At 40.2% G+C, this 26028-nt stretch overlaps 1 protein-coding gene and 1 long non-coding RNA gene across 4 annotated transcripts in view; one reads left to right on the top strand and one right to left on the bottom strand.

The window, feature by feature from the left end:
- The window catches only part of hdac4 (histone deacetylase 4), a 532576-nt gene that overhangs the window by 178365 nt on the left and 328183 nt on the right, over positions 1–26028 (top strand). The gene's annotated exons all lie outside the window — the stretch shown is intronic.
- Positions 5603–26028, bottom strand: part of LOC132209812 (uncharacterized) — a 42040-nt gene continuing 21614 nt past the window's right edge. Inside the window, exon 3 of the long non-coding RNA XR_009445929.1 lies at positions 5603–6693. This is a non-coding gene — a long non-coding RNA (uncharacterized LOC132209812). The remainder of the gene's footprint in view (positions 6694–26028) is intronic.

Here is a 26028-nt window from a genome sequence, read left to right as displayed (position 1 = left end):
GCAGAATACTGGGTCAAGGGAAAGATTCTTGGTAGTGTGGATGTGCAGAGGGATCTTGGTGTCCATGTACATAGATCGCTGAAAGTTGCCACCCAGGTTGATAGTGCCGTTAAGAGGCTTACGGTGTGTTAGGTTTTATTGGTAGAGGGATTGAGTTCCAGAGCCATGATGTCATGCTGCAACTATACAAAACGCTAGTGTGGCCTCACTTGGAATATTGCGTGCAGTTCTGGTCGCCCCATTACAGGAAGGATGTGGAAGCATTGGAAAAGGTGCAGAGGAGATTTACCAGGATGTTGCCTGGTCTGGAGCGCAGGCCGTATGAAGAAAGGCTGAGGGACTTGGGTCTGTTCTCGTTGGAGAGAAGGAGGCTAAGAGGGGATTTAATAGAGACATACAAGATGATCAGAGGATTAGATAGGGTGGACAGTGAGAGTCTTTTTCCGAGGATGATGACTTCAGCCTGTACAAGGGGGCATAGCTACGAATTGAGGGGTGATAGATTTAAAACAGATGTCAGAGGCAGGTTCTTTACTCAGAGTGGTAAGGGCGTGGAATGCCCTGCCTGCCAATGTAGTTAACTCAGCCACATTAGGAGCATTTAAACAGTCCTTGGATAAGCATATGGATAATGATGGGATAGTGTAGGGGGACGGGCTTAGATTAGTTCACAGGTCGGCGCAACATCAAGGGCCGAAGGGCCTGTTCTGTGCTGTGTTGTTCTATGTTCTAACCGTTGTGAAGGCTTAGGAAAGCTGAAGCAGAAAAGGACTTGAGACTCCTTGCTCAGGTTTCTCTTAAAGTTAACATTCAGGTTCTTTTTGCAGTTGGGAGACAAACGCAATGTTAGCATTCATTTCAAGAGAGCCAGAATGCAAGAGCAGGGATGTACTGCTGAGGCTGTGTAAAGCTGTGGTCAGATCATATTGGAATATTTTCAGCAGCTTTGGGCTCCGAGTCTAAGGATGGATGTGCTGGCATTGGAGGGGGTGCAGGCAAGTTTTGCTGGAATGATCCTGGGATGAAGGCTTGTCATATGAGGAGGAGTTGAGGACTCTATCTATACAGTCTGGAATTTGGAAGGATGAAAGCAACGATATTGAGAGCCTGGATAGAGTGGACATAGAGAAGGTGTTTCCATAGTAGGAGAGTCTAGGACCTGAGGTCGTGGCCTCAGAGTGAAGGAACAACCCTTTAGAACTGAGATGAGGAATTTCTCCAGCCAGAGGGTGGTGAATCTGTGGAAATTATTGCAGCAGAAGGCTGTGAACGGCAAATTATTGTGTGTGCTTAAAACAGAGATAGGTTCTTGATTAGTAAGGGGATTGTGAGTTACGGGGTGAAGGCAGGAGGATAGGGTTGAGGGCCATCAGCCAAGATCAAATGTTAGAACAGACTCAGTGGGCGATATGGTCCAATTCTGCAGTTATATCTTATGGTTTATTGTTTGGGTCACTTTTTGCATCATTCCAATCCTATGAAGTGAGTTGTGTAATTTTTGTAATGTTTTTGGGGATGATTGTTTAAATGTCTCCAAAAATATTGCTGTTAGAAGCATAACTATATTAAATACAACACTTCTATGTAGAAGAGCTAGTAGGAACTGCAGATGCTGGAGAATCTGAGATAACAAGGTGTAGAGCTGGATGAATACAGCAGGCCGAGCAGCATCAGAGGAGTAGGAAAGCTGAGTTTCCGGCCTGAAGGGCCTAGGCCCAAAACATCAGCTTTACTGCTCCTGTGATGCTGCTTGGCCTGCTGGGTTCATCCAGCTCTACACCTTGTTATCTCACAACTATGTAGAGTTTGTGTTCGTGATGCAAGTGGTGTAGAAAATGAAGACAGCTACCAACTGCTCGTATCATGTTGGGTTCAAATCAGCTACAACTGCACAAGACGTCTAGAGCAAGGAGGAACTGCGTGAGGCCAACTGTTCCAGTGATGACTCTCCTTTTGCTCATATACACGAGATGGCATGGAAATTCCTGAAGACACAGCTGCGAAACTTACACCAAGTTGGATGACACTGTGCACTACACAATAATATAGATGGTGAAGTAATCATAGAGGCACTACTTTGCTCAACCAAGGGAGCCCGTGACACTGAAGATTCTGATGAATGCCCATTCACTCAACTATTTGCTTCCAAGATAAAGCTGCAGAATACTTGGAGATTTCAAAATGCACCACGAAAACACGAATAACATTTGACTACACCAATTAAACCAATTACGTTGTGCACCTGCCACACACTTCCTGAGACAACACACTTAAGCACTCCATAGCTTTTCTGGATCTAACTTCTAACATTTTTAATGTTTCTTGCTTTACAATGCCAGGCCCTTTAATAACGTGGACAAATGGAAAATCTGTTTTCATATATTTGCACTTTTAATGTACTTTCATTTATTTTTGACATTGAGAGCAGTTGTGGGCATATCAGATTACATGGGATAACAAAGCGTGGAGCTGGATGAACACGGCAGGCCAAGCAGCATCTTAGGAGCACAAAAGCTGACATTTCGGGCCTAGACCCTTCATCGGAAAAAGCTTTTTCTGATGATGGGTCTAGGCCCGAAACATCAGCTTTTGTGCTCCTAAGATGCTGCTTGGTCTGCTTTGTTCATCTAGCTCCATGCTTTGTTCTCTGATGCTCCAGCACCTGCAGTTCCCATTATCTCAGATTACATGGGACCTCCTTGGCCGTCTTGAAGGCCCATTTAATATGAGTTTGTGGGCAGGCCCATTGCAATTCGACTGATTGTGAATTCACTGTTATAAGCAACATATCTAGTCTGTCAGTAGCACCTGTACACTTGTATCTACATCGGGCCTGATGCTTTTCACAAACAGTTCATGCACAGTAGCATATCTAATTCTCACAATCAGCAGCTTGCTCTTTGTTCCAGATGGTAGGATAAGGTTGAAGTGTTGTTCTAGAGAGCCCCAAAGGTAGGAACTTGATGCTGGATGTTCTTGGTGACACATGGTACAGTGACTTCTGTCAAACTGGCCCCATAATAGTGAACACAGTTTCTCCTGGGGTTTGGGTGATGGTGGTGTGTCTGTTCTCTCTTTTTTCCCCCCATTGCAATCTCTGCATTCAGAGTCACTTCCTTGCATGTGAAAGGCAAAAGTGTATCATTGAATATATTGCAACTTGCTTGATTCAGCTATGTCTGAAAATTCTCAAGTATCTGTAAGCTATATGAAGTGAACATAGTGTTGGCATCATAGGTTGATATTTTGAAGTGTTATGAAGCATCTGAAAGTTGGGTCAGAGTCTGGACTGCTTGGGACTACTAATGAGCGAGTGGGGATCTAGCATATTAAGTAGCAGGAGAAGAATCTGATGTGGTAGGCAGAAGCTGTTAAATGAAGGTATGTTCCTCGGTCTTGATCACCTACCTGTGGTCATTGAACTTCCTTCCAGCACTGCTGCCAGATCTAAGAGCCCAGACTCTAGGAATTTATCTCACTTGCCATTTGCTTACCTTTCTTTCTCAGGTTGCTCATTTAAGTGTCTTCTGATATGGGGGAGGCAATGGCCTAGTGGTATTATCACTAGACTGTGTTAATCCGGAGACCCAGATAATGTTCTGGGGACCCAGGTTTGAATCAGATAGTCCCAGTTTATCATTACTGTCATGCGCCCTTTATCCGCTAGTAGGGTTATGATGTTTTTGTCTTTTTTTCAGTCCTAATAGTGCCTTCTTTGCTGATGTGTTGAGAGTGTCAAGTTCGCTCCTTCTGATCGTTGTCAACACCGCTGTCTTACTTATGGCTTGTTGCGTTTCCTCATTGATGCCATTGTTCTTCAGTTTGGCTTCTAGTGTGGCTAGAAATTCTGTCTTGTCAGTGTGACTAGTGTCCTTCAGGGAAGGAAACTGCCATCCTTATGGATGGTCTGGCTTATATGTGACTCTAGATCCACAGCAATGTGGTTGATCTTGAACTGCCCTCTGGGCAATGAATGATGCCTAGCCAGCGACACCCTCATCCTGTTAATGAATAAAGGAAAAAAAAATCCCCAAGTAGGATGATTGCTTCTTCTGCTGACCCTCTAAACTATGGTCTCCAGCACCACATCCACCTGGAATTCTTCTCTTGCCTATTAGCTCATTTTGGTTTCCTTACAGCTGTGTGCAATTTAGGTAGACAGTACAAGTTCCTGTGGAATGAGTGCAGCTCCCCTTTAAGGTAGAAAGCCTGCCTTTCAGAGGTTTAAGATAGCTGAAACACATGGTGGCACACACGTTATAGGTCATCTAGTTGAACTGTCAGCCAGCTGCACTGGTTGCTGTCAGCTGAACACTACAATCTCCTTCAGCAGTACTAAGAGGGAACAATTTACAAGTCACAACTTGCATGTCTAGAAACAGGAGCTATCTAGTTTTTAGCCCATGCTGTTTAGTACCTGTCTTATCTTGTCCATAATTATTTTTCTTTCCTTTTCTTTCCCACAATGAACATCATTTCAGTGTGGTTTTATGTGTGGTTTTCAGATTGGATTCTCTTCCTGTGGAGAACAGGATGCCCACAGCCCAATGGCCTAGACATGGAATGCACCAGTTTTAAAACCTCCCCACTGCCGGCCTCATCCCATGTCCAACCCCCCTCCTCATCCCCGCTTCCTTGACTTGACAGAAACTGTCCAGCTTCTCTTCCACCTATCTGCCCCCCCATCCCACTGATGCCACTTCCTATCCGCACTCACCTATTACTATCCTGCCTACCTTCCCCTGCCCCACTACTCTTCTCTCTCTTCATTTCCCAGCTCCCTTCCCCTTTCCCATTTCTGAAGATGGGTCATGACCCAAAACGTTAATTTTCCTGCACCTCTGCTGTCTGGCCTGCAGTGTTCCTCCAGCTCTGCACTGTGTTGCCACTTCAAGACTCTGTCAACTTGAGATGCAATTTTTTTTTATTCAGAAGAGCTTGGAATGACTCATGACTGGCATTCATTTGACTCTTGATCTGTTAAGAGTAAATGAGATTGCTCCATACACTTCGTTTTTAAAACAAGATGAGGGTATTGTAATTCTTCCAAAAAGAAATGGCAATTTCTTTTTATTAAGTGTAGAAGGCACCCATCGAAGATTTGTGTGGAGAGCATCACAGCTTAATGCCGTTGTTTCCTGATGTGCATGTCCTAATAATTGTAATTGGGATACAGTCAGAAAGTAGGCATCTTGGTCACTTTAAAATATTTTCATAGCTGCATATTTACTTTTCGCCCATTATCTCCTGAGAGCAGTAACAGTCTGGCCATTACTGACTGGGATCACAAAATTCAGCATGGACTAGGAACTGAATTAAGAATATTCTGGTTGGTATACCACAGGATCATATAACACAATACGTTTCCTTTTAAGCCATTGGAGGAAGTTGAGGGTGTTGTTCTTTTTCATTAAACCATCTTTTCAGGTTCTTCACAGTTGGTCTTGCTTAAATTTTCATTTGGCAACAAATATTTTTATTTCTTGCTTAAAATGAGCAGTGGTAGCCAGTTACAATTAATGAATAAACTGCACAAGGCTCAATAGACTTAGTTTAGTAAACACCATGAATTATGTTTAAATCTGTACATAAATAACACGAGTATGGAGCCGGAATCACTGGTCATAATATGGAGCCTTGTCACAAACTTATTTTTCTTCTTCTTCACATGCAAATATGATATTGTTACGCATTATATTAGGCTTTTTGGGGATTTGTGATCACAGTTAACTAATGTAGGTATTAAACCATTAATAAGGAATTTTCAGGCAGTTAATTATATGTAAGAAAAGGTTAGATGTGATAAATTAATGCAGAAAATTTACAGCCAATAACAGATTGAAGTGGTGGAGGCAGCCCCCATGTTTTCAGCCAAAGAGCTATTTAGGTCATCTTCCTCTTTTGCTGGCCCACCTTCCATCTGAAGAAGGCACTTGATTGTCAAGGACTGCTCCCTCACAAGGGCATCCCCTCTAGTTTTGAGCACTTGTTGATATTACCATGTTTTTGGGTTAGCAGTCTACACTATATCTGTCACATGTCTGAATCCTTTTAGCCAAGGAGCAAGAGACAACTACTAATAACGCCAGAATATTTAATGTTCATCTGTCCACTTCCAATGCAAAGTCAGTATAGATTTTCCTAAAAACAAACCCTTCTGATTTCCCTAAACAACTTGGGGCAACAGACATTAGTGGCTTGGTAGCCTTCATTACTATTATGTTGAACTTGCTTTTTGTCCTTGTTTCAGAATCATTTATGTCTGGGGAAGAAAAGTAGCTATTGTAGCGGCCATTAGCAGCCAAGTCTCATGTTACAAAGGATATACTAGTAGAGTTAAATTTTGAAAGGACCCCAATTTCCAAGTTAAAATCAGAACAGCTCTTCCCAAATATGGTAAACATGACAGTGACACATAGGTGTGTTAGCTATAAATTTTGTCACAGTGTGGTTTAGGAAGGAGTGTGACAACCCAATTTTGTTCAGCCATTCACGACATTTCAGATGTACCATTTAAGTATCACAGTGCTGTAAACTTTCTATGAAATTCCCCGATAAAAAGCTGTAGTTTGGTGGAAAACGGTAAAGGCTGATTAAAAGTAAATGAGACTATTAAAATTCAATCTCAGGTTTTAGATTTGTGTTTTTCCTGTCTCTTCATTGTCTTCATGGTTCAGGAGATGGCCGTGATTCCTAGAATAGAAGTGAGATCATCATGTCAAGATCACGACCACCATTGAAACATAATATTGTATGGATATAAATAATTAATTTGTTTGTTCTACGTTGTTTTGTTTTGTTTATCTAAACATTTCTTAAACAGCTTTGTAATTTCTTTCCTTAAGTTTTAGGAAGAGGAGGAACAGCAAATCAGACTGTTTCTTTTATTTTTAAAATTAACCTGTGTTGCTACTTTTATGAACTTGGGATACTTCTAAAGTTACTGGAGTCTCTTATGTACATTATCAACCATCAGATTTTGATGCTTCATACTGGTTGAATATTGAAAAGATGCCATCGTCTTCTGTAGCAGACCATGAGTGTTGATGGAACAGCTCAGTTTGAATAAACTGCTTTTGAATTGGCATTTAACCGTCATGAGATGTTGTAGGAGAGTTTCGCTGAGGTTAAGCAGAGGAAATGAAGTAGTTATGGATGACTCTATCGTTGTTGTGAAATTGAAGATAATGAAGCAAAACAAAAACTCGTGGTTCATTCTGCCTACATATTTCACATCAACTTGGATGATGGGCAATAGCATTGGAAGTAATATTAGCAAATACAGCCCGGTTGATTCTGAAAGGTTCTCCTAACATCTGGGGCTAGTGCTAAAATTGGGAGAGGTGTCTCAATTTAACCAAGCAGCACGTAACATAATCATACTCGCAGAATCATACTTTGGGAGGGAGTTGCCTACATTGACTCCAGTCCCCATGAAATTTCATGAGATCATGTCAAACATGGATGAAGAAACTTGCTGATGATGTCATCTTGCCCTCTTTTGCTAATGAGTCATTACTCCATGTTGAACAACACTTGGAGGACACACTGAGGATAGCAAGTGCGCAGGATGTAATCCCTGCAGAGGACTTAGTGAACACCATCAAGATTGGTTTGGCAGGACCACTATGGACCAAGTAGGTCAAGTCCATGGGACATTAGTTGCTGGATTGTCTGATGGCAGGTGCTGAGGTAACTAATAAGTTGTGAATAACTAACTTGACCTCATCATGACCAATTTGCATGCTGCAGATGCATCTATCAATGGCAGTACAGTAGGAGTGACACTGTCCTTGTAGAGAAAAGTTCTGTCTTTGTGTTGAGAATGCCCTACATCGTATTTGTAGCACTACTACCGTGCTAAATCAGTACACTTCGTACAGATCTAGCAACTCAGGTGCTTTGGTCTTTCAGCAGCAGAATTGTACTCCAGTACAATCTGCAGCCTCATGGCCTGGCATATTCTTCACTTTGCCATTGTCATCAAGCCAGGAGTGCTATGGGGCATGTGAGGAGTCAGCCTACTAAAGTTACAAAGCAACTATTTGTGCTCCAAATAGCAGAAATAACATACGACAGCCAGAGGAGAGCAATTTGCAAACAATGGATCAGATCTAAGCTCTGCAGTTCCGCCACATCCAGTCTTGAATGGTGGTGGACAAATAAACAACTCATTGGAGAAGGCTCCACAAATATCTCCATTCTGAATAATAGAATCCCAGCACATAAGTACAAAGAATAAGACTGAATCAATTATGACAATCATCAGCCAGAACTGTCAAATGGATGATCCCTCTTCTCTTCCTTCAGAGGTCCCCAGCATTACAGATGCCAGTTTCAGCCAATTCAATTCACTCTGTCATATCAAGAAAAGAGCCAGGTTTCTGGGTACTGCAAAGGCTGTGATCTCTGACAACATCAAATCAATAGGCCTCAAGGCTTGTGTTCCAAAACTTGCTAAGTTCTTCCAGTGCAGCTGCAACAGTGCCATCAACCCACCAATGTGGGCAACTGCCCAGATATGCCTTGTTCATGAAAAGCAGGACACATCCAATCTGGCCAATTCCAAGCCATTCATGTACTCCAATTATATTAGTAAAGTGATGGTAAGGCAGACCTCACAAGCACTGTTTGCTTAGCAATAACCTAATGACTGAAACCTAGTTTGGATTCCACCAGACCACTCCAGTTCCCGACCTCATTACAGCTGGTTGGCATCATCCTGCCATGAATGAAGATAGTTGTGGTTGTTGGAGGTCGGTCCTGGCACTGAGGACATCTCTGGTGCTGTCCTAGGCCCAACTATCTTCAGCTACTTTCATTAATGACCTTCCCTCCATCACAAGATCAGAAGTGGGGATGTTCACTGACTGCACAAGGTTCAGTAACACTCATGACTCCTCAGATACTGAAGCAGTTCAAGTTCATGTGCAGCAAGACCCAGAAAATATACAGGTTTGGACTGATAAGTAGCAAGTATCATTCATGCAATGCAAGTGCTTAGCAATGACCATCTCCAAGACTGATTGTAATCCCCACCCTGTGACATTCAATGGCATTACTGTCACTAAATCGCCACCGTCAACATGCTTGATGGTAAGCATTGACTAGGAAATAAACTGAACAGAACTAGCTGTGTGAACATGGTAGCAATAAGACCAGGCCAGAGACCAGGCGTTCCATAGTAAGTCATCACCTGACTCTCTCAATCTGTCCACCATCTAAAAGGTGCGAGTTAGTTAGAGGTAACAAGAACTGCAGATACTGGAGTCAGAGTCAAAACAACGTGGAGCTGGAGGAACGCAGGTTAGGCAGCATCAGAGGAACAGGAAAGTTGATGTTTCAGGTTGGGACTCTTCATCAGAACTTACTTAGTGCAACTAGTTCTAAAGTTATAAATTAGAGTTCTGATGAAGGGTCCCAACCAGGTACAGGTTAAGGGTGTGATGGAATAGCTTCCACTTTCTGGAACAAGTGCAGCTCCAACAAAACTCTAGAAGCTCAACGTCATCCAGGTCAAAGCAGCCTACTTGATTGACACTACACCCAGAAACATTCACTCCTCCTCTAACACCTAAGTAACAGCAGTGTACCATCTACAAGATGCACTGCAGAAATTCACCATGGCCCCTGAGGCAGCACCTTCCAAAAGTACAGTTTGGAAGGACAATACATGGTAGATAGCTGAGAACACAACTGCTTGTAGGTTCCACTGTAAGTCACTTGCCAGTCTGAGTTGCAACTATGTCGCTGTTCCTTCAGTGTGACTGGGTCAAAGCCCTAGAGCTCCCACATCACGTGGGCTATATCAATTCAAGAAGGCAGCTTACTACCTCATTATCGAGGAAAATGTGAAATAGGCAATAAATGCTGACCCATTCAGCAATGCCCACATCCCAATAACAAATGAAAAAAAAATCCAATGTCCCCTTGAAACGTGGATTTGCTACTTTTGTGACATGGATGTATTTAGTGCAACTAATTCAAAAGTTACAAAAAGAGCTAAATGCATATGATCTACAGAGAAGATCAACTGTAGAGAGAAGTGATCAGGGCTAGGAAGTGATGAGAGTTAAAATTTAAGAAGCATGGACAATGAGTTGTATTGACAACAAAGGATAACATCAGTATATTAATAAGGGAGGATCTCCAATTGGGAAGAACAATATGTGGAATAAGTTTGGTTGGGATTAAGTAGCAGCAAGGTGCAGCAGACATTGTTTCATAGGCCAGTAAAGTGTAGCAGCCACGTGGGATATGGTATTAATCACAAAATGAGAGAAATGTTTAGCATGGACAACACAGTAATCATGAATGACGCCATCAACATATAGACTGGGTAAATGAATTGAGTACTAAAGCTGTGAATTGCATGTTTTTGGAGTCTGTTTGGGATGGTCTCCTGGAGCAGTATGTTAAGGAACTGTCTAGGAGACAGGCTATTTCAAATTTAGTATTGTATAATGAATAAGAGCTTGTGAATAAACCTGTTGCAGTAGAACCTCTAGAGATGAATGACCATATAAAGCTTTTCCTGCTACTACTTTACTTTAAATCTGTCATCTTACTGTCTATCTTTTCATATTGGCTGGTACAATAATACATTTAAAAGGCATTTGGGCGGGTATATCAATAGGGAGGGTTTGGAGAGATATAGGTCAAATACTGGTAAATGGGACTATATTAATTTAGGATATCTGTTTGGCATGGACAATTTGGACCGAAGGGTCTGTTTCCATGCTATACAACCATGACTCGAAATGCATTCTGGGACTGCAAGTGAAATGACGAGCTGAAATTTTGGGACTCTGCGTTCTGAGGCAGCAATAAACATTGTGGACTTCTGACAAAGTTATATCAGCTGTGGTCCCTCCCTTAATAGATTCCTACTTTTTTGGGCCCCCAGTCCCTTTCACATAGTTCTCGTTGAGGTTCACAGTAATTTTCAAATATTGACGTGGAGTCAGTGGGAAAAAGTTTAGGAAGCACTGGTATACCATTTACAATTATGGAATGTACATGATATTTTCAATATTACCTTTGTAGAAAGGTAGAAAATAGGAGTAGGCCAATCAGCCCTTCATGCCTGCTCTGCTACTCAGTATGATTTACGGCTGACCATCTAATTCAGTACTGTCTTTTAGCTTTTTTTAAATATAACAAGGAAGACAGAGGTTAAACTGAACATAGGTACCTTAGAAAATGAATTTGGGGAGATAGTTGTCTGGCATAAGGAAATGGTAGGGGAGTTAAACAGATTTTTTTTTCACCCATCTTCATAGTGAAATATTCTTTGAATATCCCACTCATACTTAATTCCTCTCCAAGTTAATAATTAAATACCATCACGAGGCAAGTAATATTAGACAAACTCGTGGGGATAAGGGCAGATAAGTTCCCTGGCCCTGATGGCTTGCATTCTAGGAACCTAAAAGAAGTCATGACAGAGAGAGTGGATGTGTTGATAGGATTTTTGGAAAAATACATGGATTCTGAAGAAGTATCAGAGCATTGGAAAACTGCCAATGTATACCCATATTCAAAAAGGGAGGGAGGCAAATAAATAGGCCAGTGAGCCCCTCATCCTTGTTGGAAAATTATTGGGATCAATTATTAAGGAAGTAATAGCACCACATTTGGAAAATCATAATGTATTTAAGCAAAATCAGCATGGCTATTTGTGACTAATTTGTTAGAGTTTTTTGAGGAAGTCTTGACCAGACTAGACATGGGGAAACTATTTAATGTGTTGTATTTGGACTTCCAGAAAGTGTTTGACAAGGTACCTCTCAAAATGCTAAGTTGTTAAGATAAGAGTCTATAGTGTTAGGAGTGGTATGTTGGCAAGGATCAAGAATTGTCTAGCGGGCAGGAAACATTGAGTGGGGATAATGGGTTGTTTTTCAAATTAGTAACCTGTAACCAGTGGGTTCCACATAGATGAGTGCTGGGACCACACTTGTTTACAATGTATGTTGGTGACTCGGATGAAGAAAGCATATGTACTGCAACCAAATTTACAGAAAATACAAAAATAGTTAGGAAGGGATACAAACAGTTCAGAGCGAGAAGTAAGTGGACAAAAAGTTGGCAGATGGAGTTTATTGTGAGAACATGTGAAGTTCATGTTGGAAGGGAGAACAAAAGAGCAGAACATTTACTTAGCTGTCAAAAAGACTGCGGAAGCTGCAACACAATGGACTTGGGGGAATCTTGTGCACAAAGCACAGAAAGCTAGCACACAGGTGCAGCACATAATCGGAAAGGCTAATACAGCGTTGACTCTCATTTCAATGGGGTTGGAGCGTAAGAGTAAGAAAGTCATACTGCAACTGTACAAGGTGCTTGTGATACCACATCTGGAGTACCATGAGCAGTTTTGGATCCCTTATGTATGGAAAGATATTTGATTGAAGGCTGTTCAGAAAAGATTCACAAGGATGATTCCTGGAGTGGAGGGATTGTCTTATGAGCAAAGGTTGAACAGGTAGGGCTCTTCTTCATTTGAATTTAGAAGAATGAGAGGTGTTGGACCAGCCATGATTCTACTAGATAGTGAAGCCAGTTCAAGGGCCAAACAACCTACTCCGATTCGTATTTCTTATGGTCTCAAAGCATTCAACAGGAATATTTCCCATGATACCCTAGTTCGCTCCTCCATCACTTCTAAAGCTTCCTTACTCAACCATAGCACCTTTCCATGTGATCGCTGAAGTTATAATTCTTGCCCATTCAGCACATGTCTCTTCATTACCCAAGGCCCTGAGCACATCTTCCAGGTGAAGCAATGTTTCCCTTGTACTTCTTTCAATCTAGTCAACTGCATTTGCTGCTCACAATATGGTCTTGTTCCACCTGCAATATTAAATGCATATTGGCTGTATGTTTTGTGGAACACCGCCATTCTGTCTTTGGCATTCCTGTTCCTTGTCATTTTAATAAATCACTTTACTGTCATGCAAACGTTTCTGTCCTGGAAATACTGCAGATGCTGGAAGTCTGAAATAAACGTGGAACGCTGAAAACATTGAGCAGGGCTGTTCCAGTGAAGCAGAACACAGTCTCAAGGAACAACAAAAAGCAAGCTGAAAGAACTGCAGATACTCAAAATCAGAAACAAAAACAGAACTTGCTGGGAATCCTCAGCAAGTCTGGCAGCATCTGTGGAGAGAAAACACTTAGGAGCACTCTACAGCCTCATGGACTGAATTCAATAGCGAGGTTTGAGAAGATTTGTAGCTCAGGTTGAGGTTCTGATTGTAAGTTTGCTCGCTGAGCTGGAAGGTTTGTTTTCAGACATTTCGTCACCATTCTAGGTAGCATATCAGTGAGCCTCTGGTGAAGCGCTGGTGTTATGTCCTGCTTTCTATTTATGACATCAACACAGGAAATCACATCACCAACCCAAGGAAACCTAAACATATAAATAGAAAGTGGGACATAACACCAGCGCTTCACCAGAGGCTCACTGATGATGTTACCTAAAATGGTGACGAAACGTCTGAAAATGAACCTTCCAGCTCAGCGAGCAAACTCACATCCAGAACTGAATTCAATAACTTCAGGAACTGACCACCTTATGCCTGCCTTCCATTCTTTTTTGCATTTTGTCTCTCACTGTCTCGCGCACGCACGCACTTACTCTGCACCTGGTAGCAAAGACTAATTTTTCTGTCTTCACATGTAAATTGAGTATGAATTAACACCTTTTTTTTTCCCCTTTTCTCCACTATTAACAGCCCTTTTCTTTTGCATCAGATCTCTATTCCATCTGCCTTCTTGCACCTCCTCTGTCTCTGTCAAAAGTATTAAGAACCTATTTTCTAACTGCCTTTAATTCCGAAGAGTCATACCAGACTTGAAATGTGAACCATGTTTCTCCCCCTCAGATCCTAACAGCCCTGCTCCAATGTTTTTAGCGTTCCATGTTTATTTCAGACTTTCAGCATCGGCAGTATTTTCTCTTTATTCATGTGGATGTTTTTTTTTGTTGTAAGTGGATTGTAAATCAAATATGACACATATTTGCAAAAAGTAACTTAAAAATATTTGACTGCACTTGGCAAGTCTTGACTTAACAGTACATAAGATGATTACAAAACGTACTTAATTGTAGTCAATTGTATTTGAACCTACTTTACACATAATGGGTATGCACTAACCACACATTGTTCTAATATGTACTGGAATTTATGAACAATACACTTGGCAGCGGCAGCCACATTTTTCAGGGTAACCCTATATATTGAGTGTTTTGAAAACGGATGCCTAATGAGGTAGACAGTTCAACATAATGTTTATGAGAAAGGCTTTCCACCCTCAGGCGACTGTCTGTGTGGAGATTGCACATTCTCCCTGTGTCTGCGTGGGTTTCCTCCCACAGTCCAGAAATTTGCAGGTTAGGAAAATTGGCCATGCTAAATTGCCTGTAGTGCTCAGGGATGTGTTGATTTGGTGGATTACAGGGGGCATGTCTGTGTGGGATGCTGTGAGGTTCGGTGTGGACTTGTTGGGCCGCAAAGCCTCTTTCCACATTGTAGGGATTCTATGTTGATTATTGTTTTGGAAGCTAATGGGGTCATGTTGGAGTCAGTTCTGAATATGAAGTTGCAGGAAAATTCTGGAGATTGGATTGATTGGTGAAGAGCTGTAACACATTAGAGGCTGAATTTATTGTGTCAGTTTTCACAGCCAGAATACTATGACAGTCATCTAAACAAATATTGAAGCCATTTTGTGCATTGTGTGGCCTGAGAGGCTCCAAATGAATGAGTGAGCAGAGAGAGGAACACTGGCAACTGCTTGACTATTTCCTATGTTGGGCCTATTTTAATATCCTTCTGAAAGTTGCAGGATTCTCTCTGTACTATATTGCACTGAACTGAAATGTTAATCTAAAGATGCTGAAAGTACTAGGCAGATCTGGTAGTATCTGTGGTAAGAGAACTAGAGTTAACATTATGAGGCAATTTTAGAACTGTGAAAGGTAAGAGATGTATTAGGTTTTAAGTTGGTCAACTGGAGGTAGATATAAAGGGGAATGTTGATAATTGGGTGGAAAATGGGAGATATTAAATGGCAAGATTCGATGGGGTAGAGTCTCTGGACATATTATGGCATATCTGTATGGTCATGGCATCCTGAGTTGGGACTTAAGTCAGAATCTCTGATTCAGAGATAGGGACACCTCTACTGCACCTGAAGACCTTTAGAATCATGCTTGAGGCTTATAGGCATCTTATTTCTAGAACACAAAGAGACAGATAGTACTGAGGAGGAAAAAAAAAATCAAGTTAGTTTTGAAGGAGAAAGAGCTGACAGAAAACAGATGAATTTAGTGCCTTAGGCCAATAATGTATTCTGTCCTAGAACAGTTCACAGGATTGTTATTGGATATAAAAACAGAAGAATAAACCAAAGACAGAAGACATTGGGTTCTGTTGGGATAGTTTACTAGGAATGTCTTAAAGGTTTAAGGATGGAATGTAAAAATTATTTTAAAATTACAAGGTTCTGAGTCTAGCGGGTAATGTAGGGCAGGAGTGTTGTGGTTTTAGGTGAATGGGACTCCGCACAAGTTAGGATATGGGCAGCAGTGTTTGGGAGACCTCTGGTTTGTGGAGAGACAAGGAGGCAGGCTAAGAATGCACTGGAGCAACTGAATGTCTTGAAGCAGATTGAAACGAACTGAGCAATCCTAAATGAATTGAAGTATATGGTCTTGATGATGTAGAAGAAGTGTCTGATTCTCATCCCAACAAAATAGGACACCAAAGTTGCAGATTATCTGGTTAAACCTCTGACCAAACAGATGGATTAAGGCAGTGGCTGAGAAATGGTGTTTTTGACAATGACCCAAGAATTTGGTCCAGATTTTGTGTGTACTAAGGTTGGCAAGCATTCACAGTAGGAGTGATTTGGACACCAATTTCAAATGATTGCACCTGGATAGTGAAATGCAAAAATCAACAAGTTGCTGTCAGGGGAACTGGCTGTGCTAGCAGCTAAGCTTTTAACAGCATTTCATCTTTCAACCATATGTAAGGGTTATACGTGGACTACCAGCATAGGTGGTGCAGTGGATAGTGATGAAGATTATCTGAGTACAACAGGACCTTGATCAGATGGGCCAATGGGCTGAGGAGTGGCAGGGGGGTTAAATTTAGATAAATATAAGGTATTGCATTTAGGTAAAGCAAACCAGAGCAGACTTATACAGTTAATGCTAGGGTCTTGGGAAATGTTACTGAACAAAGGAGCCAAGGGGTGTAGATGTGTAATTCACTGGTAAGCAGGATGGTAAAGAAGGGATTTGGCATGCTTATCTTCATTAGTCAGAACATTGAGTATAGGAGTTAGGAAGTCATGTTATACAATACAGTATAGCACAGGAACAGGCCCTTTGGCTCACCAAGCTTATGCCGATTCTTTGTCCTTATTTAGATCTGCTACTTATGGCCCATACACCATTTCTATTCTTTTGTTCGCCTCCAGTAATGTGTCTATCAAGATACAACTGAAACATTGTTAACATGCCTGCTTTCACCACCTCCACTGAGTGCATTCCAAGCACCCACCACTCTCTATGTGAAAAAAACCTCCCTGTACTACTTCTCCAAATTTCCCCCTCTCACCTTGAACTTGTGCATTCTTGTGGCTGATCTTTCCACCCTGGGAAAAAGCCTCTGAATATCCACCCTATCCGTTCCCTTCAGTTTTGTAAACATTTATCAGATCACCCGCTCATCTTCCGTCTTTCCAGTGAAAATAATCTGAGGTTATCCAACCTTTCCACGTAACTAAAATCTTCCAGACCAAGTAATATCCGGGAAAACCTTCTCTACACCCTCTCCATGGCATCTGCATCCTTCTGGTAAGTGTGGCAGCCAAACTACATGGAATATTCCAAATGTGGCCTGACTAAAGTTTTATACAGATGTAACATAACTTAGCAACTTCTTTATCCACTGTCCTGGCTGATGAAGGCAAGCATGCTTGTATGCCTTCTTGACCACCTTATCTGCCTGTGTTGCCACTTTCAGATTTCTGTGGACCTGTATGCCCAGATTCTTCTGAATGTCAGTGCTCCGAAGCGTTCTGCCATTTGTAGTATAATTCGCACCTGAATTTGATCTTCCAAAATATGTCCGCTTATATTTGTCCAGATTAAACTCCATTTCTGCAAAATCTACAATCTATCTATATCCCGCTGTGTCTTTTGACAGTCCTCCTCACTGCCTGTAACTCTGTCAATTTTCATGTTATCCACTAATTTACTAATCAGACCACCTATGTTTTTCTCCAGATCATTTAAATACTTTACAAACAACAAAGATCCCAGCACTGATCTCTGAGAACACCATTATTTACTGATCTCCATTCTGAAGAGCACCTTTCCGCTGCTACTCTGTCTTCCATGATCAAGCCAGTCCTGTATCCATTTAGCCAGAATAGCTTGGATCCCATGAGACTTTACCTTTTCTACAGCCTGCCATGAGATACGTTATCAAATGCCTTACTAAAGTCCATGTAGACAACATCCACTACCCATCCCTCATCAATCATTCTTGTCACCTCAAACAACGCAAGTAGATGAGAGATGACCTTCTCCACACAAACCCATGCTGCTTATCACTAACAAGTCCAACAAATAAATCCTGTCTCCTGTATCATCTTCAATAACTTCCCCACCACTGGTCTATAATTACCTGGATTATCTGTTTCCGTACTTAAACAAAGGAATAATACTGACCATTCACCACTCCTCTGGAATATCACCTGAGACCACAGAGGCCAAGATATCTGTTAAGACCCCAGCTATTTCTCCTTGCCTACCACAGTATTCTGAGATAAATCCCTTCTGGCACTGGCGACTTGTCTACCTTAATGTATTTATAGACACCCAGTATTCACGTCTTCATTATGTTGACCTGCCCGAGAGTATTCACACACCTTTTCCCAAACCTTATCGTTTATTGTATCCCTCTCTATGGTGAATACTGATGTAAAGTACTCATCGAGGATCTCATCTATTTCCTCTGGCTCCACACACAACCTCCCTCCTTTATCCTTGAGTGGGTCTACTGTTTGCCTAATTACTCTCTTGCTTCTAGTACATGTATGAAATGCTTTGGGATACTTCTTAGCTATGCTGGCCGAGGGCATTTCAAAGTCTCTTTAGCCCTGCTGACTCCCCATTTTAGCTTATTCCTCTATTTTCTCTACATTCTTCAAGGACTGTCTGTTTTTAGTTGTCTAGACCCTGGGTATGCTTCTTTTTGATGAAGCTGATAATTTCTCCTGTCATCCAAGGTTCCTGAATTCTGCCATTTCTGTCTTTCATTTTTGTAGGAATGTGCCAGTCCTGCACTCTAATCAACTGACTTTTAAAAGACTCCCAATGTCAGATGTAGATTTACTGTCAAATTGCCAGTCCCAATCCACATATTCCAATTTTTGCCTAATTTGGTCACAGTTGGCTTTCACCTAATCAACATCTTCATCTGAGGTCCACTCTTGTCCTGATCCATAGATATTTGAAAATGTACAGATTTATGGTCACTGTTTCCAAAATGCTCGCCCGTTGAAACTTTGATCATTGGGCTGGGCTCATTTTCTAATACCAAGTCCAGTACGGCCGGCCTCCCTCCCTCTTGGACTATACACATACTGTTTCAAAAAATCCCTCCTGGACACACTTAACAAATTCCTCCCCATCCACCCCTGGCACTAAGTGAGTTCAAGTCAATATGGGGGAAGTTAAAGTAACCCGTCAAAACAGTCCTGTTATTTTCACATCTTTAAAGAATCGAACTACATATCTCTTCCTCTGTCTCCCACTGGCAACTGGGAGGTCTCTGGTACAATTTTAGCATTGTGATTGCACCATTTCTATTCCTGAGCTCTACCCATAATGCATCGCTGCAAGATCTCTCCAGGCTGTCCTTCAGTACAGCTGTGATATACGACCTAACCAGTAACACAACCAGCTAACTATGTTGTAGCTCCACAGGACATTGTTGGGACCATTTTTAGAGTGCTACATACAATTCTGGGTCAGCCTTCTATAGGAAAGATATTAAACTTGAGAGGGTGCAGAAAAGATTTACATGGATGTTCCCGGGACTGGAGGGTTTGAGTTATATGGAGAGGCTGGGTAGGCTGGGCCTTTTTACACCTGGAGCATCAGAAGTTGTGGGGTGACCATATAGATGTTTACAAAATCATGAGAGGCATGGATAGGGTGAATAGTTGAGGTCTTTTCATCACACGGGGGAGTCCAAAACTATACGGCTTGGGTTTAAGGTGAGAAGGGAAGGATTTAAGAAAAAGACCTGAGGGGTAACTTTTTCGTACAGAGGGTGGTGCATGTCTGGAATGAGCTTCCTGAGGAAGTGGCGAAGACGGGTACAACTACAACATGTAAAACTAAAAATTATCCTGGTGGGCAAATGAATAAGAAGGGGTTAGAGGGATATGGGCCAATGCTGGCAAATGGGACTAGGTCAACTTGGGATAGCTTGCTGGCACAGAGTGGTTGGACCGAAATGGTCTGTTTCCATGCTGGATAACTTTGTAATTTCCACCAAGCATGCTAAGAAAGAATTTTAGCTTTTCCATTCACATGCAAGTGATTTTTTTTTACACAATTTGATGCTCCCTGCTGAATAACTGCTATGGGGCTGAAGGTTAAATTTTGTACATATGGAATTCCATTCTTTCAGAGCTTAATTATTGGCGGTTTTAATAAAGTTAAATTTAAATTTTTACATTAATTGTTAGGATTATAATCTAAAGAGGTAAAATACAATGTTTTTCCTCCCTTTTTTATTTTTTCTGTACATGATAAATATTCTAATTTTATTCTTTCTGGTTTAGACTCTCAAGATTCTTCTTTCTAATTTGTTATGGTGACACATAGTTGTTTTCCTGTTCATACACATTCAAAATATCATGTAGTGTGTGCCATGCTATTTTAGATTGCTAATGTCTGTAGGCATATGACATTATAATAACTGTGAAGAGTCATTCATTTGCTGACTACAAAGTGTAGGCCGCTGACTTCTGAATATTTATTTTCCGAATGTTTGTTTGGAGGAAATTTCTGGTCAACCAGAAATTTAGACAGTGGACAAGCAGTTCGACAATTTAGAGTTCAAGAGAGTTGGTAATTAAAAACTCACTCCATTCAAGACTCATTAATTAGACTTACCAAATTTGATTAAGAGTTTGCCAAGTAGAAAAGCCAATGAAATAAAGTAAATCTTAACTCACTTTAAAACATGGAAAAATGTGCAAATTTACCAATTTAACATTTTGCTTTTGCAATATACTGCTCTGTTATTGGTCACCACTATTATTACAAGATATGGTTGAATTTTCTTTTCTATTTGCACATTGAATCTCATTGACATGCTTGGGCTTTGTTTGATTTGCAGTCACTTCCCCCTATTCTTACCTCAAGCTACTTGGTTGAGATCAGAAATTTGCATTTGTGGGGAAGAATCTGAGTACTATAGTCTACTATATTTGTACATCAGCTTGCTATGGTTGGTTTTGTGAAACATTATTGCTTTAGTGGGTAAGTAAATCAGTGACCACACCTGAAGAGAGATTGACTGAACATACAACTTGGATCTTGCTTAAATGAAAGCTACTCAGATTAAACAGACAATGCTTGTCGTGGAAAAAAAAATCCAGGTTTGAAATTAAGCAAAAGAAACCAACTTAATTTAATTTTATTCAGCCAGTACGTTCTCTATCATTTTGAAAAGTTTCCCCCCCACCTCTGTTTGTTAATTAAAATATTTTAATACCATTATTGATTATTTTTATCATGTGAATGTTTGTTGATTTGAGAAGAATAGATAATAATATTGATATTCTAAGGTGTCTACAGCAGTATTTAATATATTATTTTGATACACTGGATATTTTTTGAAACATGATCTAGTTTATTGTGCATTAGAGACTGGGCTTAAAAGGAAATGTGCACACCATACTGGTATTATCCACTTCTTTCTGTTTCTAACTTCAAACTATGCATGCAGAGCATTCTTAAAAAATTCTCTCAAAACAGAACTAGTTTCCTTAGCTGTACAAAAAAGGATATTTTTGATTAAAACAAATCTGTAATTCTCTAACTTGTTAAAGTTAGAACAAAATTGAACATTAGAATCTTATGAGTATATACCTCCAGTGGTCATATACTGAACAGTAAAAAGCAACTGTTGAAAAAGTGTTTCCTGTAATATTCAGGATGGTTGTAATGCAGTTGGTACAGCAAGATTAGTTGCCTGTAGCTTGTTTTTAATACCCATTATTTTCTGGAAGGAATGCTTAATCTGATTTGTTATAGTTTCTTCTAATAGTGGGTCTTTGTATTCTGGAGCACTACCTACTGTTTTTACATGTTCATGCTCTTAAAATAATCCTTTGGCCAGTGGCATCATGGACAGAAATAGAAATTAAAATCTACAGTTTTCCTTAAACTCTTTCCATGATTATAATTTCAGCAGTGGAATTGCTTCTACTATTTTCACACTATTTTCTGTTTGGGGCTAAACACAGATGAAAATTCTCATGCTGTGGGACACGTCATCCATATTTCTCCTAGATAGCGCATCTTTTGGGAAGATTGTGGACCTTGCTGCATCACTATACATAAGTGATTCCGATGATGTAATTTCTTTTTCTGTATGTTTTCACTGTTTTGATATTTCAATGACCTCCATCCTGTTAACGACTGTTGTGGATCTACTTTATTGGGAAGTGCCCAATTTTAAATCTGTATGTGTGTTTCACTGTTTTTACTACATGTATTTGTGTGAATGAAGCAAACTCCAGAAGGCTGCACTACATATGCCACTCTTTACAGTTAAGCCTTGAGCATTTTTAATAGCTCAAGGCATCTTCCAGTCAAAGGAAAATATCCATTTGAAGTTCTGCATGGAATTTAAACACACCGCACATTCTTGCGATTTATTCAATAGGTTGATAGCTCACCTGGAAAGCAAACACTTTGAGGCAGCTGACATTTTTTTTATTGATGCCTCTTAGTTTCTTTTTCTTCCTTCATTTCTTCCCCTACAGTCTCATTTCTAATATGGATACAAACTGATCCACGTTAGTAGAAATTACTCTCTTCATAACTTATTATCCTGTGAAGTAGAATGCTAACTTGGCTCATTTTTGTTTATATTTCTTATTTGGAGGTTTTTTTCATCCCAGTTGTTTATACCTAACCAATTATGTGTAAATATTCAGAACTGTTTATAGTTATTACAAAAAAATTCAAGTGCACCAAGTTGTTGACAGCAGGCCATTGTAGTTTCTGCAGTTTCTAAGCCATGAACCATGGAATTACTAAATGGTAAAAGAAATCTAATAATAATGTTTTCAGTTTTATTTTACCTCATGGTAAATGTATTTATACAAGTCAAAACAAAACAGCTCCACAGGTACTAAAATGTGAGGCTGGATGAACACAGCAGGCCCAGCAGCATCTCAGGAGCACAAAAGCTGACGTTTCGGGCCTAGACCCTTCATCAGTACTGCTGGGAAGTGTTTGACATTGACAACGTTGAATATCTAGTACCTTTAGATTTGTCAAATTACATTTGAGTCTGTTCATAACTAGTTCCAGATTTCTAACTGCCAAGAGCCTAGTACATTCTAGTAAAGGGAGACTGAATAATGTCCAGTTCTGATGAAGGGTCACTGGGCCTGAAACATTAACTTTGCTGTCCCTCCACAGATGCTGCCAGATTTCCTAAGCGTTTCCCTCAATTTCTGTTTTAGCTTCTAATTTCCAGCATCTAGTTCTTGGGAGAGTGTAAATAATGGTCTGTTGCTTCTGTTGCATCAGTCAGGAGCTTTGGTAATTTTAAATAAAAATACAATTTATATTATGTTCATTCGTACTCATTTCAGGTCTATTTACTGTAACCAAGAAACTGATTAGAGCAGGCTAGATTCTGTATTTCTTTCATATCTGCATTACACTGAGTGGAAAGTCACTTTAAGTACTCTTGCCAGTACTACTTATACTCTCAGCTGCTGAGCATATCTCAATAATTCAGCTTCTTAGGTGACTTCATATGTAATACCGGTTGACTACTTATGGTATATATGCTATGCCCAGTTCTACTTTTATATAATACTTAGTAGTTGACAAGATGAAGATGGAATTATTTACTTTTCTTTGACCACATGAAATCTCAACCCCCTCTATTTCACAATTAGTTATGTATCGTATTCCTCAAGCATGATGCATGTGTGATGAGGTATAATTTTTAGCACTTGTAATATAGATTAGCAGATGAAGAGTTTACCCCTCGAAAACCTGTATGTGAATGTTACATGCATATAAAATTCAGCAACTTGTAAAAATAAAAATTCTGTTCAAAGGTTTTACAAGGAAATCTTGACAACTGTATCAGAACTTTTTGTGGATGTAACAAGTGGAGTTGATAAGAGGGAGCCCAGTGGATGTGGTTTGCTTGGACTTTCAGAAGAGTTTCATTAAGGTCCCACGTAAGAAATTAGCATGTGAAATTAAAGCACATGGTGTTGTGTACTGAAATGGATAGGGAATTGGTTGACAATGGGAAACAGAGTAGGAATAAATGGATCATTTTCTAAGTGGCAGCAGTGACTAGTGGAATCCTGCTGGAATCAGTCTTGGACCCCATCTGTTGACAATATATATACACACTAATGATTTACAAGAGGGAACAAAATGGAATATTTCCAACTTTGCAGATAACCACAAAACTGGGTGGGAGGGAGGTATGAGGAGGAATGCAGAGCTGCGTTAGTGTGACAAACGTGAAGTTGTCTACTTGGTAGCAAAAATGGGAATGCAAATTATTATATGAATGGTGATAGATTGGGAAATAGGGAGGTGCAATAAGATATAGTTGTCCATGAACGCAGTCACTGAAGTTAAGCATGTAGGTGCAGTGAGCAGTGAAAAGGCAGATGGTGTGTTGGCCTTCATCGTGAGATGATTTGAGTGTAAGATCAGGGATGTCTTTCTGAAATTGTACAGGATCTTGGCGAGATACATCTGAGGTATTGTACGTAGTTTTGGTCTCCTCTATGAAAGGATATTCTGGCTATGGAAGAAGTGCAAAAAATGTCTACCAGACTGATTCCTGGGCTAGCAGAATTAACATATGAAGAGAGTTGGAATTAGTTAGGACCACATTCACTGGAGTTTGCAAAAATGAGGAGGGAACTCATAGAAACCGCTAAAAATTTCAACAGAGCTACATGGGAATGAAGTTCCCAATGTCCGAGGAGTCCCGAACGAGGGGTCACATTTTAAGAGTACCAGGAATTTTCTGCTGCAGTAAGTGGTTGAGGCCAAAACATTGAATATTTTCTAGAAGGAGTTCAATATATTTCTTAGGACTGCAAGAATCACAGGGTATGGGGAGAAAGTAGGAACTGGGTTTTGAGTTGGCTGATCAGCCATGATCATATTGAATGACGGAGCAGGCTTAAAGGCCCAAATGGCCTACTCTTTCCTTGAGTATTTGACTGCGAGGCTTGGCATTCATATATGTGGAGTGGTATGAAGCTGTACCATTTGCTGGTCATCAGTGGACTTGGCAAAGAATATTGGGCCCTGATCTTGAAGTTGAATTGTAAATTTAACAGTAAGGTGAGCTTTAATTACTTACAAAACATCTCTCTCACTGAAAATTTACTTTACAAACCTGGGTCCTTAATCTTCTAGTTACTGTTGGAGATTTTAAGTTTAGATTTTTAAAAAAAATTTCTGTCCTTTTGTTGTTCTTTCTGTATGTCTCTCTCTCTCTCAATTCTGTATTTCTTTGTCTTTTTCAATTTGGCTGCATGATTTTATGTTGAAAAAATTATTTTGACTAGCACCTCATGGTTATAACTCTGCATATCTCAATCAGTATTCCTCAAACATGTTGAAGAGAGAGATGCATCATTATTTAATTTTTTTCACCAGGCCTCTGATTCATTTGTAAAGGGTTAGGTGTCATGACTGACTGGAGCACTGCACTGGAAATCAAGATCTGCTATTCCTGGAGAAGTCAGAAAAGTTAATGACTTTTTTTAACAGTTTACCTGTATTTTAGATGCTAATTGGTGGAAAGCAGAGACTGAGTTTCTGTACTTGCAAGAATTCCTATTTATTACAAGTAACTAGCTTCAAGCTACCAGTGAACTGATCTAAACCATTGGCATATAACACTATAAATTAAAATTCTAATCCCCGTACAATTTCCCCTATACACATACAGATGTGGACAGAAGGAAATAATATCAGACAGAGGAAACCTGGGAAAGCAGTTAGGTAGCCTTTGATCACAAGATCTGTTAGAAGGTTTCTTAGTGGTTTTCCATTTCCAAGTGCTTCCACTGTTTTGTGAGAGGTGCAGGGTGGCTGGCTTACTTGGAAAAGGTCTCTGACTTATCATTTAAAGGTCACAGTTTACAGCAACTGCTGAAGGAAAGTTTTCAGGTTTAATGTAGCTTACTGCAGAGAATGATTAGAGACAGTTCCTGAGCTGGTAGAGATCTATATCCTGTTCTCAGCCGCAACTGTTCAGTAATCTGAGAATCAATTACAGAGTTGCTGGCAGGAAAACTGCTCTTGTCATCAATATCTATTCATTAGTTCATAGACCAAAGTTGCCAACCAAAGATCCATATGAATACAGAAACCCTTAGTTCCCCTAGGTCTACAACTGTTTCAACTACTGTGCATTCAAACAGATGTGTAAGTGATGGCTGCCATGTATGGCTAGTTTCATGTTTTTCAAAACGTGCAGCAAAGTTTGCAAAATACTGATGTTAAAAGTTATTTCTCATTTCAGTCCACAATTTTAAGAGCATAAAAATAAAAAAAAAGTTTTTACACAGCACAGTTTGATTTTCACATTAATGAGTGAATTGTAATTTGAGGTAAAGTTGGTGGAAAAGTCTAAGTATAATAAATGCATTTGTTTGCTGTAAAATTCAGGCCATTGTCTTTACTGTACACAT

This window comes from Stegostoma tigrinum, chromosome 7, assembly GCF_030684315.1.
Source record: "Stegostoma tigrinum isolate sSteTig4 chromosome 7, sSteTig4.hap1, whole genome shotgun sequence".
In the NCBI taxonomy this organism is placed as follows: Eukaryota; Metazoa; Chordata; class Chondrichthyes; order Orectolobiformes; family Stegostomatidae; genus Stegostoma; species Stegostoma tigrinum.
This window is presented reverse-complemented; position numbering and strand designations above follow the sequence as displayed.